Source organism: Nanorana parkeri, unplaced genomic scaffold (genome assembly GCF_000935625.1).
Source record: "Nanorana parkeri isolate BGI_ZX_2015 unplaced genomic scaffold, ASM93562v1 scaffold2088, whole genome shotgun sequence".
In the NCBI taxonomy this organism is placed as follows: Eukaryota; Metazoa; Chordata; class Amphibia; order Anura; family Dicroglossidae; genus Nanorana; species Nanorana parkeri.
Window position 1 is genome coordinate 60,697 of NW_017308356.1, and position 15,835 is coordinate 76,531.

At 39.1% G+C, this 15,835-nt stretch overlaps 1 protein-coding gene across 1 annotated transcript in view; it reads right to left on the reverse strand.

Moving 5' to 3' along the window:
- The window catches only part of LOC108800636 (L-selectin-like), a 90,318-nt gene that overhangs the window by 45,020 nt on the left and 29,463 nt on the right, over positions 1-15,835 (reverse strand). The window lies entirely within an intron of this gene.

The window sequence follows — 15,835 nt, forward strand, 5'->3', positions numbered from 1 at the left end:
TCAAACCCGTTTCCCTCCCGAGTGTATACTGAGGAGAAAAAAGCGTTCAGCGCCTCGGCCCTCTCCTTGTCGTTTGTGACTAGCTTCCCGCTTCCATCCTTTATTGGGCCTATCTGCTCCTTTCTCACCTTTTTACTGTTAATATATTGGTAAAATGTTTTGGGGTTCTTTTTACTATCTGCGGCGATATGCTTTTCGCACTCAGTTTTAGCTGCCCGGATTTCTAGTTTGCATTTTTTGTTACATTCTTTGTAGTTAAGGAACGCCAATGCCGTCCCCTCCGTCTTATATTTTATAAATGTCGCTCTCTTGTCCTTGACGTGTTGTTTTACAGTTTTATTAAACTTGAGTGGGAAGATGTTGACAACGTAGAAATGGCAGGAGAGCGGGCAAAATCAAGAGTGACGCTGAAGCATCGGTGGGAAAATAATTCCTGTTTGAAGAGTAAACAGCAATTATTCTCCCATAAAAGTGCCTGCTACGGGTAAGGAGAGTGCCACATTTAGAGGGAAAACTTTTATGGCTGGGATATTTGTTTTCCATTATTATCACACATTGGTGTTCCAAAAACCAGAGGAGAAAGCAGCTGAATATTTCAGAGTAAGAGATGTGCTAAAAAGGTCCCGAAATGCTTGTGTTGCAGAAGCACCCGGTATTGGTGGATCTTACATAGGGATCAGACAATTAGAGAACTCTTGTGTCCACAGCAAAATCTATTTTATTGCATCATGTACACTTCGGTGCAGTGCCCAAGTATATACAAATAGCCACCATGTGTGTCACTAAATACAAAATTTGTTCACATGTAGAAAGACACATCAGTTACCTCACCGTACATACCATTTCAATGGTTTACTGCAACCTACCTAGGTGCTAGTGATAATATTACACTATCCTATACTGTTTGGGTATGTAAAACGTTCCGTGTCTCTCTCCCCACTTTTATTTTTTCCACTTTTCATTTTTTCTGAGAGTAACAACTGCGCTGTGAGCAGAGCAGGCAGGACGAGAAGCACTGTAAGCCTGCCAAGGGAGAGACAGAGTGCTGTTGTGGATAGGCCCTGGGCATTGTGTGCTAGCTTTCTACTTTTCCAGTGAGCAATGTGTCGACACCCAAGAAAAAAGCAGCCTGTATTGTTTAACATCACCCAGTCTGTTGGGACAGAGTCTGCAAGGCTGGTTATCATCAGGACAGGACTGGTGAGAAGCCCTTGGCCACCCTTACAAGTTTCAACCTTGTTGCTGTCACTGGTATTTTACTGCTGATAGCAAAATTCTGTTTAAGGGAGCTGCCTTATCCTTCATGGGTGGGAGGGGAGCATGGGAAAAAAGGGAGGTGAGTGGGGAAAAAAAAGCAAAAGAAAAGGTATTCAGTAAAATTTATAAAAAAGGCAAATACATATAAGAAAAAACTGAGAAAGCAAGTGCAATTTTTCCTGTAAGTTACAATCCCAATCATTACAAAGAGTCTTTAAACCACAAATCAGGCAGAAAATATCCCTTATGTTCTGATGGAAGATGCAGTAGCAGGTGCAGTTTCAATGGTCTATGGAATAGCAGATGTTGGGATAGTGAACATGTTGATGCAAGTAGCAGATCTTTTACTGAAGGATGGCTATAACCCTTATCAGCTTTTTATTGCTATCTGTGCTAGAGAGTCCCCCCAACAAAGTTTCAGACAATAGTAAAAACACAAAAGAAGTTCTTACCTTTTACCCCACTTCCTACAATTTTAAGCTTTTCACTTTACATTTATGGAGTTTTGTCTAATGTCTCTTTTATTTCCCTAAATCTTTAACTATATTGAAACATGTATGTGCATAACTTGGATCATCTTATCATTTGTTTGGATGCTTTTTTTCTGTCCATTGTTTATGGTTAGCCTACATGTGTTTTAACCCCATCATACAAATTTAGAAGTATAGTAAACAATTATTAAAAAAATTAAATAAATAAAATGTCAAAAATAGCCATTCAAATGTCCACTGTATATCTTAATGTATAAAGTAAGTACATTAGCTTACCTCATTTTCTTTTTTGCTGGCAACGGGAAAAATAGAGCATGGAAAAATTAATAACTTTATAAATACAACATTTAATGATTGAATATTATGACCATTAATGTCTCATGAATATTTAGAAGTATCTAAAATGTGTGCGATAGCATTTCCTTATCACAACATAATTAAAAAAATGGAAAATTTAACTTTTCAGATTTGCTAAATATTTTGCATAGCCTTTTGTTTTCATCCATTCATGATGTGGAAGTTTGGCTTGGATGTCACATGCCTGAAATGGCAATTTATCATCTTCTACACATGACTAAATCAGTTGGGTCATAACAAGGTAACACATAATACCTCTGTAGCTTGAAGTGAGTCAAAGGACCACACATTTTTAAATCACTATTCTATCACATCTAATGGGTAATATACTGAATGTGTAAAGTCTACATTCTACTATTCTACATTCTACTACATTCTACTAAAACGGGGGGGAACACGCAAACTACATTTTAATACAACAGGCCATATTAGGTTTGCAGGATAATATCAACCAGGTAATTATTGAGACAGTAACCCATCTAGAAAATAAGCTATTTTGCTCTCCATAAGACTTTCAGTTCAAGTATATTTTAGGACAGGGATAGGATAAACCTGGCACTCTAGCTGTTGTGGAACTACAAGTCCCATGATGCATTGCAAGACTTAACAGCCACAGGCATGACTTCCAGAGCAGAGGAATGATGGGATTTGTGGTCCGTCACAGTTGGAGTGCCAAGGTTGCCTACCTCTGTCTTAGGGCAAAGTGAATATTTGTCTATTGGAGCAAATAATTGCATCTGCTTTGGTGAGCAGATGTTTCATTATTACATTCCATATAAGGGTAGTGTCATCTATTTTGTCACCCCCTTCTTTGGAGTGCACCCATCCTGGTTTGGAGGGCTGCTGTGCAGTCAACCTTTTACAAGACCACTAAACAAGTCTGCACAAAGAACAGATTGATTGGTTCATGCTAACATATGTTTCAAAACAGGAAATGGGGAAAGAACTGTGAGCATCTCTGACTGATATATCATATACCCTCCACATCACTACTATGTTCTATAGTGATGTGGAGGTCAGCAGAAGGAACCAGTAACTTCTGAGGGGACACAGGAGATTGACACTCCCAGAGGTGTGGGTTTCCCAGCAGACTTCGGGAGACAATCTCTCTACAACATAACCATGTTCGGCAGAGCAGGCAGCAGGAGAGTAAGTAAATTCTCTTTTCTTTTACAAGTACACATCTATTGCTATTTTACATTTTGCAACAGGGTGATTTTAATGAGTCCTTTTAAGAAAGAATATGAAGAGAAAGGTTTGTTGCACTCCTTGCCGGATAATTCCAAATATGGGGAAGGGTGCTTGGAATGACCGCGGATGGTGCCGCCAGTTGCAGATAATAAAGAGATGTCACCAGCACAAGAGACTCCTTCAAGGATAGTCAATCGTGAATTTATTCAAAACTTATGTCAAATACACAAGCGCTTTCGGGACCACACAGGATCCCTTCATCAGGGATAGCAGTGATGCCTGGCTATGCAGGCTATGCCTGATGAAGGGATCATGTGTGGTCCCGAAAGCGCTTGTGATTTGACATAAGTTTTGAATAAATTCACGATTGACTATCCTTGAAGGAGTCTGGTGTGCTGGTGACAACTTTAAAAAAGAAACCTATTGATGCACTGAAGCGGCCCTCTGTCATCATTTTAAAATCAAACAAGAGAGAGTGTTTCAAAACCCAATTATCACAATATTACATGACGTTTCAATTACAATGAAAGTGTAGGAAAATCCCTCCAACAAGCAAAATAAATTGCTTTTTCTTTTAGGAGTGTGGGGAAGGAGTAGAACATATATCAGATTTTTTTTTTATTGCGGTCTTTGTCCCATTGGAGAGATTACTCTTACTTCTTGCCATGGTGGCATTAGTCACCAGGGCAGTAAGTGAGAAGCAAGAAACACCACACAACAAGAAAATCTTTCCTCAATATATCCAAAACTAAAAGGAAAGAAAAGATTTAGGTGCCGCCCTAATGTAAAGTAACCCTGAAGCAAATCTATCAAAGCAGAAAAAAATGCTTATACTGTTTTTATGATATAATCCTGATTTGAATTGCATATGTCTCTAACAAGTTTACAGTAATACAATGAGATACATTTTAGATATGAAAGCTGGTAACAACCATTTGGACTGAATGAGTATGGATTCAAATGTTTTTGAAACAGTTACTTTAAAAAAATGCATATGCACATTTATTTTCTCACTCAAAGATGGTCATAACATGAGAAGATGGTCACACAGTATAATAATTTTCATCTGGATCTCATTGCTATAGGTGCATTCAGATACCCAAAACTAACAGATGTTTTTGTGGTAATAATAACTGGACAGGCTAGTAAAACCTGTCCCGGCCTCGAGTGTGTGCCGGATAATAGGACTTTATCCTGATTAGGCCAGGCTGGGCCTTGCCTAACATTCCCAAGGGAGTGCTGTTTTTCTATCCCCTTAGTTATAAGCAGGAATTCCTTGGAGCATTGTGCAAAATGAGTACAATGTGCACCATTAGACCTGCCCCCAGCTAAAGAGGAAAAAGTTAAATCCCTATGTGGTCCCAAATTGCAACATATACATCTGTAGAGGTGGAGGGCGGGATCAGTTAGCTCAGGGCAAAGGGGATAAGTGCACATTTAAAAAAATGCACTTATCCTTTAGTGACTCTGTGCTGCCCCTTCCCTTGGTGTCCTAAGCACATGCTTATTTTGCTTAGTGGTTATACCAGCCCTGACTAACCTGCAACAAGTATGAAAATGAGGACTTCTACATTCTTAACTTTCCTAATCCATCCATAAACCGCGCACAAATCGTGCAAAGACGTGCATCAAAATCACGCGTAGAAGCGCGCAAAAACGCTGTCACCTAGGTGTGAACCCAGCCTAAAAGTTACTTTCAATGTCAGAGTGAGGTCTGAATATTATTATTAATATCAACTCTTAGATAAGACATTATGTCCTAATCATATCCAGAATATTTGGAGTTTAATCCTGTCATAGATGTTGATTTTTTTTTCTGCAAATAAGGGCCAATTAAAAAAGGCTGGGATCCAATTCTCAGAAGAAAGCTGTCACTAAAAGATTGGGGAACTGCCTTGAAGTTGTGTATACTTACTTTATACAGTACATGTAGACAATATGATGGTTCGTTCCCATATTTTACTGCATTGTACTAGCATGCAGAATATAGCCAGATATATGGTACCACATAACGTTTTTTTATTTTTTACAGTGCGTTTAAGGACAAAATTGTAAGTTCTGTCAGAGTTTTCAGAATATACTCTAGATAGTAGGCAATGGTCAATATTTTTGGTTTTGTACCTTTCTCTATATTTTTATACAATATATACTTGAATTGCTCCAATATTGTCCTTATTAGCTAATGAAGGTTAACTGACTGACTTCCCCATGCCAGACTCAACCTCCATCAATTAATTAAAAAAGGGTCACTGTACTTTTACAAACATTGCCTCCACACCACTATCCTGACCTAAACCAACCTCCCTTCCTCCCATCCCAGATATATATACTTACCTGAAGCAGGAATCTGCTTCTCCTTGCCAAAATCTTCTTTCCTTTGGCTGTGCCTGTGTGTGGTGACAACCAACTAAAGGAGGCACTCCCTGTGCTTAGTAAATATTTCCTCCCACTTCTTGATGCAGCTCTGGGAAAGGAAGTGATGGAAAATCTCCCTAACAGGGCAGACACTGCAAACAATAACTGATTTTTAACCCTTCCCTACCCTATTCATGTTCACGTTAATAAACTATCATTACATGTCAAACTCAGTCTCCAAATACAGAACTATTCCAAATTTAAATATTCTTGTATTTATCAATACAGGAAACACTTTTGTCCAACTATTTAGTTATGTACATTGTGGAAAGCAATTACCTTTTTTTAATTGTCTCTTAATTACCAACAAAACTATTGCTAGGGTTAAAGCACTGGCAACAGTTGCCAAACCAAGTATAAACACTGGTCTCTGATGGTCCATCTGAGAATACAGGAAGTCCAGACTTTCTGTGGGAAAAAAAGAAAACAGCGCAAAAGCTGTTCATCTTGCAACTTTTAAATACAATGAAATGCATTAATAATCACAATAGCTTTTTAGAATTTGCCATGCTTAAATAAACAAGAAGACAGAAAATCATATAAAAAGTTTGAGTGAATAAACTTACTGGAACTGGGATTAGGAGAACAGTTTTAGCAGAATGTATCAGTTGTCAAATGCCAGAACCTCTATTGCCCAGTGAGGCTCAGGCATTTGACAATTTGGGTGTATGCCAGGGCAAAATAGAAATAAAAAAAGAACGCATATGCAGCACATCTCTGCAGAACATGCATGTTTTATTCCTTTAAAGATCTTGCAAGTACAGAAAAATACCTGTTCCGCAAGACATGCACTCAGTTGTTGTTAACTCCTGAATGGTGGTAGCACTGCCCAGGTATTTAATTTTTTTGCTCAACTATTTAGGCCTACCTACTCTCCTGTTTTGCTAACATAAAGGCTAATCATGTTGTAGTTATCAAGATAAGTACTAGGAAGTCTAATTACTCTCCTTGCGATAACACAAAACAGTGTGCACCAAACACAGGGCAGTTCTGAGTTTCTGACATGATCAATGGGTATTGTTTTGCACTTATCGAACAGATATACCAAAACCTCTTTAATGGTTAGCAGACCAAAAAGGAAGCATCACTGGTCGTCAAGGATGCTGTCAGCTGTAACAACCAGTGATGCCCACTGTCAGTGGAGCCTGATGGGGAACTTTGAGAGCAGAGTTCTCCATCAGGTCCACTCTGCTGCTGATAGACAGCAGCAGTGTGTTTGGAATGTAATATTCCCCAAGCAGCAGGAAAAGACTGCAGTCACAGTCCACTAACCACTAACAAAATCCTGTGAGTGAGACCTCAGGAGGAGGATGTGGTACTATTGGTTACCTGAGTGCACCCCAGGACTGGTGGTGCCTTTGCCAGATCCCAGATTTTATACGTGAGGACTACTAGTTCAATACACCAACACGCCATAGCACTGTTTTGCGTGTCACATTAACATGTTGTTTATGCAAAATGTTTGCTTGTTTTACAGTGTTATTTGTTGTTTATGATTGTGACAAGATATGTAATGTTGGTGCTCTGTCTAAAGTTGTGTCCACAGGGGATGGACCAAAGAAAATTGGGATTTAAAAATGTAAGGCCGTGTTACTATGGTTCCTGGAGTGCAGAGGGTGTAGTATCCATAGTTCCCTCGAGGGATTTCTCTCTGACAGCTAGAAGGTATGAATAGGTATAAATAGCGGTGGACAAGACTTCCCAAAGGGTTTTTTGGTCTTTTGATGTTGGTAGCAGGAAGCAGAGCAAGAGGGAAGCAGAGAGGTCCTTTTTGGGCCCTCACGGTAGACACAGGGTGTACCTAGCAAGATGATAGCTTTCCAGTTATTAGGTTTTCCCCTGAGTGGGGAATGCTTCTGTTCTTCTTCCCAAAGTGGGCTTACCAGCGCAGCCGGACACTCTATTGAAAGAGCACTCTCTGCTGTGGGCAGAGGTCTGAAATGGACTGTCCAGAGACAAGGAAATGTAACGTTATTAGAACTTTTATGTTGTTTATCAACTTGATCTTGTCTTTGCTTTACTTAAGTATGGACTGAGTCTCTTCAATCCTGAAAAGAAGTGTGGCCTATACCTGGGGAACTTAATAGAGCAGCTGGGTCAGGGCAGGAGTGTGTAGTGGTCTTGTGACAGTGGGTCAGTCTGTGGCACTGGCTGCATAGGTTTCCGTGGTTTTCCCTGGCACAGTTGCTACGTCACCTGAGCCTTCATGTCACATGGGCCTTAGGTGCATAATGTGATCTTCCTAGGGACTGGAACTCCATCTATAAAGATTTATGTATGCTTACATTGGTCCAGCTTCACACAATGTAAGAATATATCATTTATCCCTGGTAGGGCCACTGAAATCTTATAGAACATTGTAGTAGCCGCAGCTACTACAATGCTTTACAGTTGTCTCCAGGGGTCTTTATACTGCCACTGTGCTGAGTAACTTCCTCTCTGCTGTGAAAACTCACTCAGTACAGCGATCAACCAGAGAATGCTTGGTATTGTTGTCATAAATATTAGATGTTCTCTGATTGGACAAGCGATGGTGCTATGACATCAACACCCATCATCCAATCAGAGAATGCCTATTATTCACTGATAAAAATAAAATACTAGGCATTAACTGAATGGCCACTGTGCTGAGGAAGCGACCCTCTGTGTTTTCACAGTAGGGGGGAAGCCCAGTTTTACCCCCCAAAAAACAATATATGTATAACTTTATTGAATTAAGTAATTATAAAGTTATCAACAAATAAACAGGCTCATTATGGAAATGTAAAAATGTCTCTGAGCCATTAAGGGTATAAAGCTACCGTATTTGCCGGCATATAAGGTGACTGGGCGTATAAGCCGGCCCCTTCATTTTTCAGTTAAAACATAGGTTTTGGGCTATACTTGTCATATAAGACGAGTATAGCCCAAAGTAATGTTTAAATACACCCACTAATCTGTCAGCCCGCTGGATGTGCGGTAATACCGTATGTACGGTATGTTCGGCTACATACAGTTTACCGCGCTGAGCCAATCACGGCGAGCGATGTATTCTATTAATGAATACAAAGCCTGCTCGGATTGGTGGAGGTTGTGTACATCGCTCGCCGTGATTGGCTCAGCGCGGTATACTGTATGTAGCTGAAGCTACCGTACATACAGTATAACCACACATCCAGCGGGCTGATAGATCAGATTGTATACCCGGCGTATAAGACTACCCACGATTTTCAGGGGGTGCTTTTAAGTATAAAAAGTCGTCTTATAGGTCGGCAAATACGGTATGTATATGTTATGTATGAAGTACCGTAGTTAATAATTTCCCTATGTGCTAGAAATGTTGCACACATAACGGGGATGGTTGAAAAGCCTGTAGACATTTGAATCATGTAATTCTTTTGTTTTTCTTTTCACTGCTTATGCCATTTATTTTTATTCAGTGACAATATCCAAAGGGATATTTAAATTCAAAAGGATTTTATGTGGAAGTAATCAGAAAAATGTTTTGATATTATCACAAATTCTTTGGAAAGGAAAAAGAAAGGCTTATGTTTACTTTTTTAATGTAGGAAGCATCAGTAATTAACTATGGCTATATGTGTAATATCAGGAAGCAGGATACAGATGTTCAGATAAGATGTTTCAGTCACTGAAGATCAGAGAAAAAAATAATAAGCTTCAAAATGCAGTATGGGCTGTCACGATTAGGGCACTGGAGTACCAGGAATCGTAAACTCTGGGTGTTGTGGTGCAGAATATTGTGACTAAATAACAAATGTGCAGGGATACAGGCCTCTGGAGATGCAGGGACAGTGTGACTGCACAACAAACGCAGGTATGCCAGAGTCGCAGGATCTAGAGAGCCGCCTGGTCTTCACCAGAGCCACTGATGGCGTGGATGTTGAGTTGCGGGGCAGCTCCCAGGTTGTGGCTCTCTGACACACCTGTGCAGGCACAGTGCCAGCGGGTACTCTGGGATCACAGCACCATGGACAAGACACAGTGTGCATACAGGGTACAAGGTACTAAAGGGAACATGAAAGGGAAGACACAGGGAACATGCATGACACGGGGTCCAGCTAACAGAATGGAACACACAACAGATGTATCCACAGAGACAAGAGATACACAGTAACAGCAGATGGGAATGCACAGGAGGAAGGAGGGAGGTGCACAATAGTGCAGAGCACGATAACCACAGGAGCAGTAGGCAACCACAAACAGAGCAGGAAACAATGCTGTGGAGAGGACTCACAGCCACAGCAAACTAAAGAGGTATTATTTCAAAACGTACAGCGCTAGCCGTCCTTCAGAGGTGCATATAAGAACTCAGACGTTCAGGTCAGGATTTAACAAGTGCTATTAAAAAATAATTAATAATTAATAAAACATTCAGTGAAGGGGTGTGTCTCAAAATATTCAATGTGAATCGGTTGTGTGAACAAATAAAGTTCATAACACATCAAAACAGACAATATATAAACTTATCTAATAAAATGTAATAAACTGTGAATATATGTATCATGTGTAAGTGATTCTTGTTAATAAATAGTGAATGGACAAACAATGTGTACCATTTGAATAAAATAAAATAAAATTAAACTTTTTTCGATGTATGTGTGAATAGTCCAAATCTTTTGTAGTTTTTTTAAAAGTCTTTAGAAATCCATAAATGTAAGACACTTCGAGAGTGAAGATTCAGTGCAATAATGTGTCCAACGAAAATCCAAAAAAACGAAGAAAAAATGAAGAAAAAATGAAGACAAAAATAAAGAACAAAGTGTAGAAAAAATGTAGAAAAAAATGTAGAAAAAATGCAGCAAAAGTCCCCTCAAGGGAATGCACTCACCAGATCCAAAGATGTTAAACACGTTTGTTTCATCAAGGTAAGTCTGCAGCACAGTCTTTAATATCCACGCTCGATCAAGCTTCAGGGAAGGAAAGGTCCGCCCCCTATTCTCACGTCATTTGATCCAGCCTAATAGGAATCACGCCTAAAGGGACCAGCCGGCTTTTTAAAATATATTTTAGCGCGTTTTTTTAAACTTGTATGCTGTATTACTATAATAAACCTGGGTTTTACTACGCTATGAGCGTATGTCTTATTTTGATTATATGATTGGATATCCCACCGGGGGGACCCCTAAAATACGAGGATATTCTGCTTAAACATCACGGGTAAAACGGGAGACCTTTCCTTCCCTGAAGCTTGATCGAGCGTGGATATTAAAGACGGAGCTGCAGGGGGCTTTTGCTGCATTTTTTCTACATTTTTTTCTACATTTTTTCTACACTTTGTTCTTTATTTTTGTCTTCATTTTGTCTTCATTTTTTCTTCGTTTTTTTTTATTTTCGTTGGACACATTATTGCACTGAATCTTCACTCTCGAAGTGTCTTACATTTATGGATTTCTAAAGACTTTTAAAAAAACTACAAAAGATTTGGACTATTCACACATACATCGAAAAAAGTTTAATTTTATTTTATTTTATTCAAATGGTACACATTGTTTGTCCATTCACTATTTATTAACAAGAATCACTTACACATGATACATATATTCACAGTTTATTACATTTTATTAGATAAGTTTATATATTGTCTGTTTTGATGTGTTATGAACTTTATTTGTTCACACAACCGATTCACATTGAATATTTTGAGACACACCCCTTCACTGAATGTTTTATTAATTATTAATTATTTTTTAATAGCACTTGTTAAATCCTGACCTGAACGTCTGAGTTCTTATATGCACCTCTGAAGGACGGCTAGCGCTGTACGTTTTGAAATAATACATCCTAATAGGGGCTGAGTGCCTTTTTGTTCAGCGGCTTCCCTTACCCTTCTAGAATAATTTATTTTTATCCATTTATTTTTATCCATTTTTATCCAATCTAACTTTTATCCATATTTTATTATTCTTATTATTTCCATTAGCGCAAGTTCTTTGAATTTAAACTAAAGAGGTACACAGACAGAAAACAGAGGGAATGCAAGAGCAGAGCAGGAAGGGAACACTGAAAACAACAAGAGCAAGCAAGACACAAAATACAAGCTATACTCAAACAGCAAAGCCACAGGAAACAGAGAGGTCCGGCTAGTAGCGTGGAGACGAGTTGATTGAACGCTAAAGCACAGGTGCACAAGCCTTTTAACACCTAGGCTCAGGGCGGATTGACAGGAAACCGAGCAGCTCGGACAGGAGGCAAAACTCAGCGTCGGATCAATGTACAAGGAACTGTGACATGGGCCGTGTGCTCCACTTTTTCTTAGCATCTTATTTATTTAACAAATTACGTAGAAAATACATACAAAATGTCTTACTAAACAACAAACGACTTCTGTTAAGCAAATGCTGGTAGTAATCTTAAAAGTTTTCTTAACATTTTTTTCCTGGCTGCCAAGGACACCTGCCATCCTAATTTAGGACACTTTATTCCAAAATGTTATAATGGACCCACAATAAAATATCTTACGGTTAAAAGCTTTTAAATACATCTTCCTCAAATCAGTACCTATGTGTTTTCAATACCTCTTCAATTGTCCCAATGACTACCTCACCAACATTATGGAGGTGTGGAAGATAAGCCTTCCATCATTTTTTGTTATCATATGTTTTACTCAATGCGTGGATCCTGGACTTCATCAAAAACTTGTTAAGTCCTTTCAATGGGAGAATATATATTGGCCCTACTTGCTGAAGGATTTACTTAGCAGATTCTCTATCATGCATTTAGTATCATTACATATCTATCTTATCCTACAAGTATAGCCTCTAATTTGATAATGAAAAAAAATAGTTTATCTAACCTATTATTTTGCTCTCTGGGTTCCTAACATGTTGACATAAACTTTTTTAGGTATGGAAACCCATAATTTTTATTAAAAACTTACCACCCTTCTTTAAATCTAGGATTACCAAATAAAGCCAGGAACCTAATCTATGATGACACTAATCAATGATGAACATTGTAACGGGTATTTTGAAACCAACACAATTCAGGACTAAGACCCTGGTATTAACTATTGATCTCTTCCTTCTCCATATAAAACCATCATAGCCTTATTTAACTGTTTTATATATTGACAAGGTATCAGGAAGGATGAGGTCTGGAAAAAATGTATCATCCTCTACAATATATTGTTTTGTGTTTTTTTTTTTTTTAAACAACTCTTCCACTGAGGGACCAGGGGAAGTCTTCCCATAGTTTGTAATTTTTGCAATATATTTTTGACATTTATCATTTAATCTCATATTATTTGGAAACATCCACCTAGGGGTCCTACCCCTTTGTTTAAAGAAAAAAATGATATATGTGCTTGATATGAGTAAACAAAATTATATATTTTAATAATCATCGTATTTGCCATAATAGTTCTTGAAGTTTAAAAATAATAAGTCCATCCAAAATTTTTTTTTACCATTGTTTGACACGTGTAATCGTTTTTCTCTGCATGCGATATGCATGTGATATCCTCCAGGGATCATAAATATGCTTTTCATTTATAAATGATTAAGGCTCCTGTTTCCAAACTATTCAAGTGTGCACCTTTCTTTTTCAAGAAATCCCTAATTAGTTCCTTTGTAATATTGCATGCAATAATCTACCTCAGCCAAGTTCCCTTTATCCCAGGTCATTTAGTTTTTTGTAAAAAAGAAATTGCATTTTTCACATTTGGCCCATAAATACTGAATAGTCTTAGATGCCCCTGACCAGGCTCCAATCGATATAATAAATAGTGTCCTTCAGGGTCTGCTTTCAACTCCATCTGGAGCCTGGGCACTTATGCATCCGGCCACATCCACACAGCAGCAAGATTTCCCCTTCTGCTATATTGATTAGAACACTCCAGCCGTCAGCAGCGGCCTCGTCTGGGGTAACTGGAACTAAACAAATGGCAGAGATACTGCCCTGTGCAAACTTGGCATCACAATCCAAGTCCCTTTAGTCCTGTCTCCCATGGAATCAACTGCTGTTTGCTGGACTCTGCCCTGGTGAGAGCCTTCTGGCACCTGTTGGCGACACAGAGGATCCACTTCTATCTTACACATATACCTGAGAGACATTGAGGCATGTTAGGAATATATTATAGAAAAAGAAGAATTCTATTCCATAGTCCCCTGTGTTCAGAAAATGTATAGCATTTTAAGGTCTTGAGAGTTTTCTAAATCATGTGTGTGCCATTGCACATGTTAAAAATGGAAACATTTTGTGCTGCAACCAATTAAATTGAAGCTTCTAAATGCAAACTATCATTTTCCAGTGGTGGTTTTAAAAATGTCAGATATTTTGTCCTATTTTCAAGATAATTAACAGACACTGCAATGTACATATTAACCAATAAGCTATCATCAGATTGGAGCAGTTGAAAGGTGATTGCCAAGTGTTTCTTTTGAGCCCTTCAGCTATACCAGAGATGTCCCAGGCAATAAAACCGGAAAACTAAAGACAAATAATGTAATTTATCAAAACTGGAGCAGACAGAATCTTGAGCTGCTGCCCATAGTAACCAATCAGTGTCTCTCTTCTCTTTTTTTCTTATCACTTTTCTTCGTATCACAAACCTGCTACCTTTACCAATTGTGTTTAATGCTACCGTTCAGTGAGTGGACATTAGGCTTTAAGTCTTACACTTCATCAACCTTAATGAAACATATGAGGCACTTCATGTATTTTTCATATGTTCAGAAATTTGACATTAGTAGCAGTTACGTGCGGTACCTCTTGCTCGGGGTGAGGCATTCCCCAGCCTCGCCGCCCAAAGCCCCACCTCCTGTCGGCCGAAGCTCTGCCCCCGCCGGCCGAAGCCCCACCCCCCCCCTCTCGGACGAGGCCCCGCCCCCCGCCGGGCGAAGCCCCGCCCCTGAACCCATCCCCAAGCTGGTGTAAAGGAGGAAGGGAGGAGCCTCCCTGTTGCTCACTTGCTCCTCACCGCTGAGGCTCCGTGACAGGTTACACAGCAGTGAGGATTTCCCTGCTATGTAACCTGTTAGATGCCAATCTGAATGGAGAAAAAGCTGTCAACTTCAGACATGAAGCTGACAGCTTTTTCCTCCATAATTCTGTACGTCCCTGATTAGTAGTAGGGATGCACCGATACCAAGTACCGTACTCAGTACAAGTACAAGTACAGATAGTTTTCGAGCTCCAAGACTAGACGAGAGAAAAATTCAAAAGTTAGGAGGCAGCTGTCATTTGTAAGGAACACACAGAGCTCCTGGGATTTGTACATCTCTGTTTTAATGTATGATTTTGTTTCTATAAATATAAATAAAGGGATGCACCGATACCATTTTTGCAAGTACAAGTACTGATACTTGCCCAAGTACTTACAAGTACAAGTACTGATACATTTCTGTTTATTGCCATGTGACAGTTTTTCTAAAACAATATCGACTAATGATTTCAGGACAGTGGTGGAGCGCCAGAGCTAGGTCCCAGCTGTAACCGCTGCAACCCTGGTAGTTCTCATGAAAATGCCAAGTATCGGCACAGGTATCTGAAAAGTATCGGTGCATCCCTAATTAGTAGTTTTAATGAAATAATTTTTACATAAGCTTTATTAAAACCTTTCATTATTTCAGTTAGAGATGCATATTTGTGTGAAAAACTGAATCCCTGTTGTGACTTAATTTCAGTACCTGAACAATGTGGAGATGCTTCATTCCAGTTCCCAGAAGAAAGACACTGAATCGTATCAGTTCCATTAAGGAAAAAGCCATCAAGACATTTAAAGTGGCAGAGGGATTCAAAACTGAAATTTCCCCAAGGATGAGAACAGTTCATATACATTGGTGGTTCAGTTAGCAAATGTGGACATTGTGCAGCTGCAAAAGAGTACAGATGTGTATATGTATTAGAATGACAACATCACTTCTTCAATTCAACAGATTGACTCGTTCAGTTTTAAATAAGATTTAAAGTAGCAAAAAGCTCTCAAACGTTTTCCAATAATGTATCCAAATCAAACAAATATACATCCCAGCAAAGTATTTCTTTAAATGTTGGTTCCAAATCTCTCAGCTCAGCTTCCCTGAACTTTCATTGGAGTACAAAATCACAAGGGACAGAGCAGTTTCCAGCAGCTGTATATCTACCAGCTTGGAGAAAGGAGGAGGGAGTAGCAGGGAGCAGGTAGG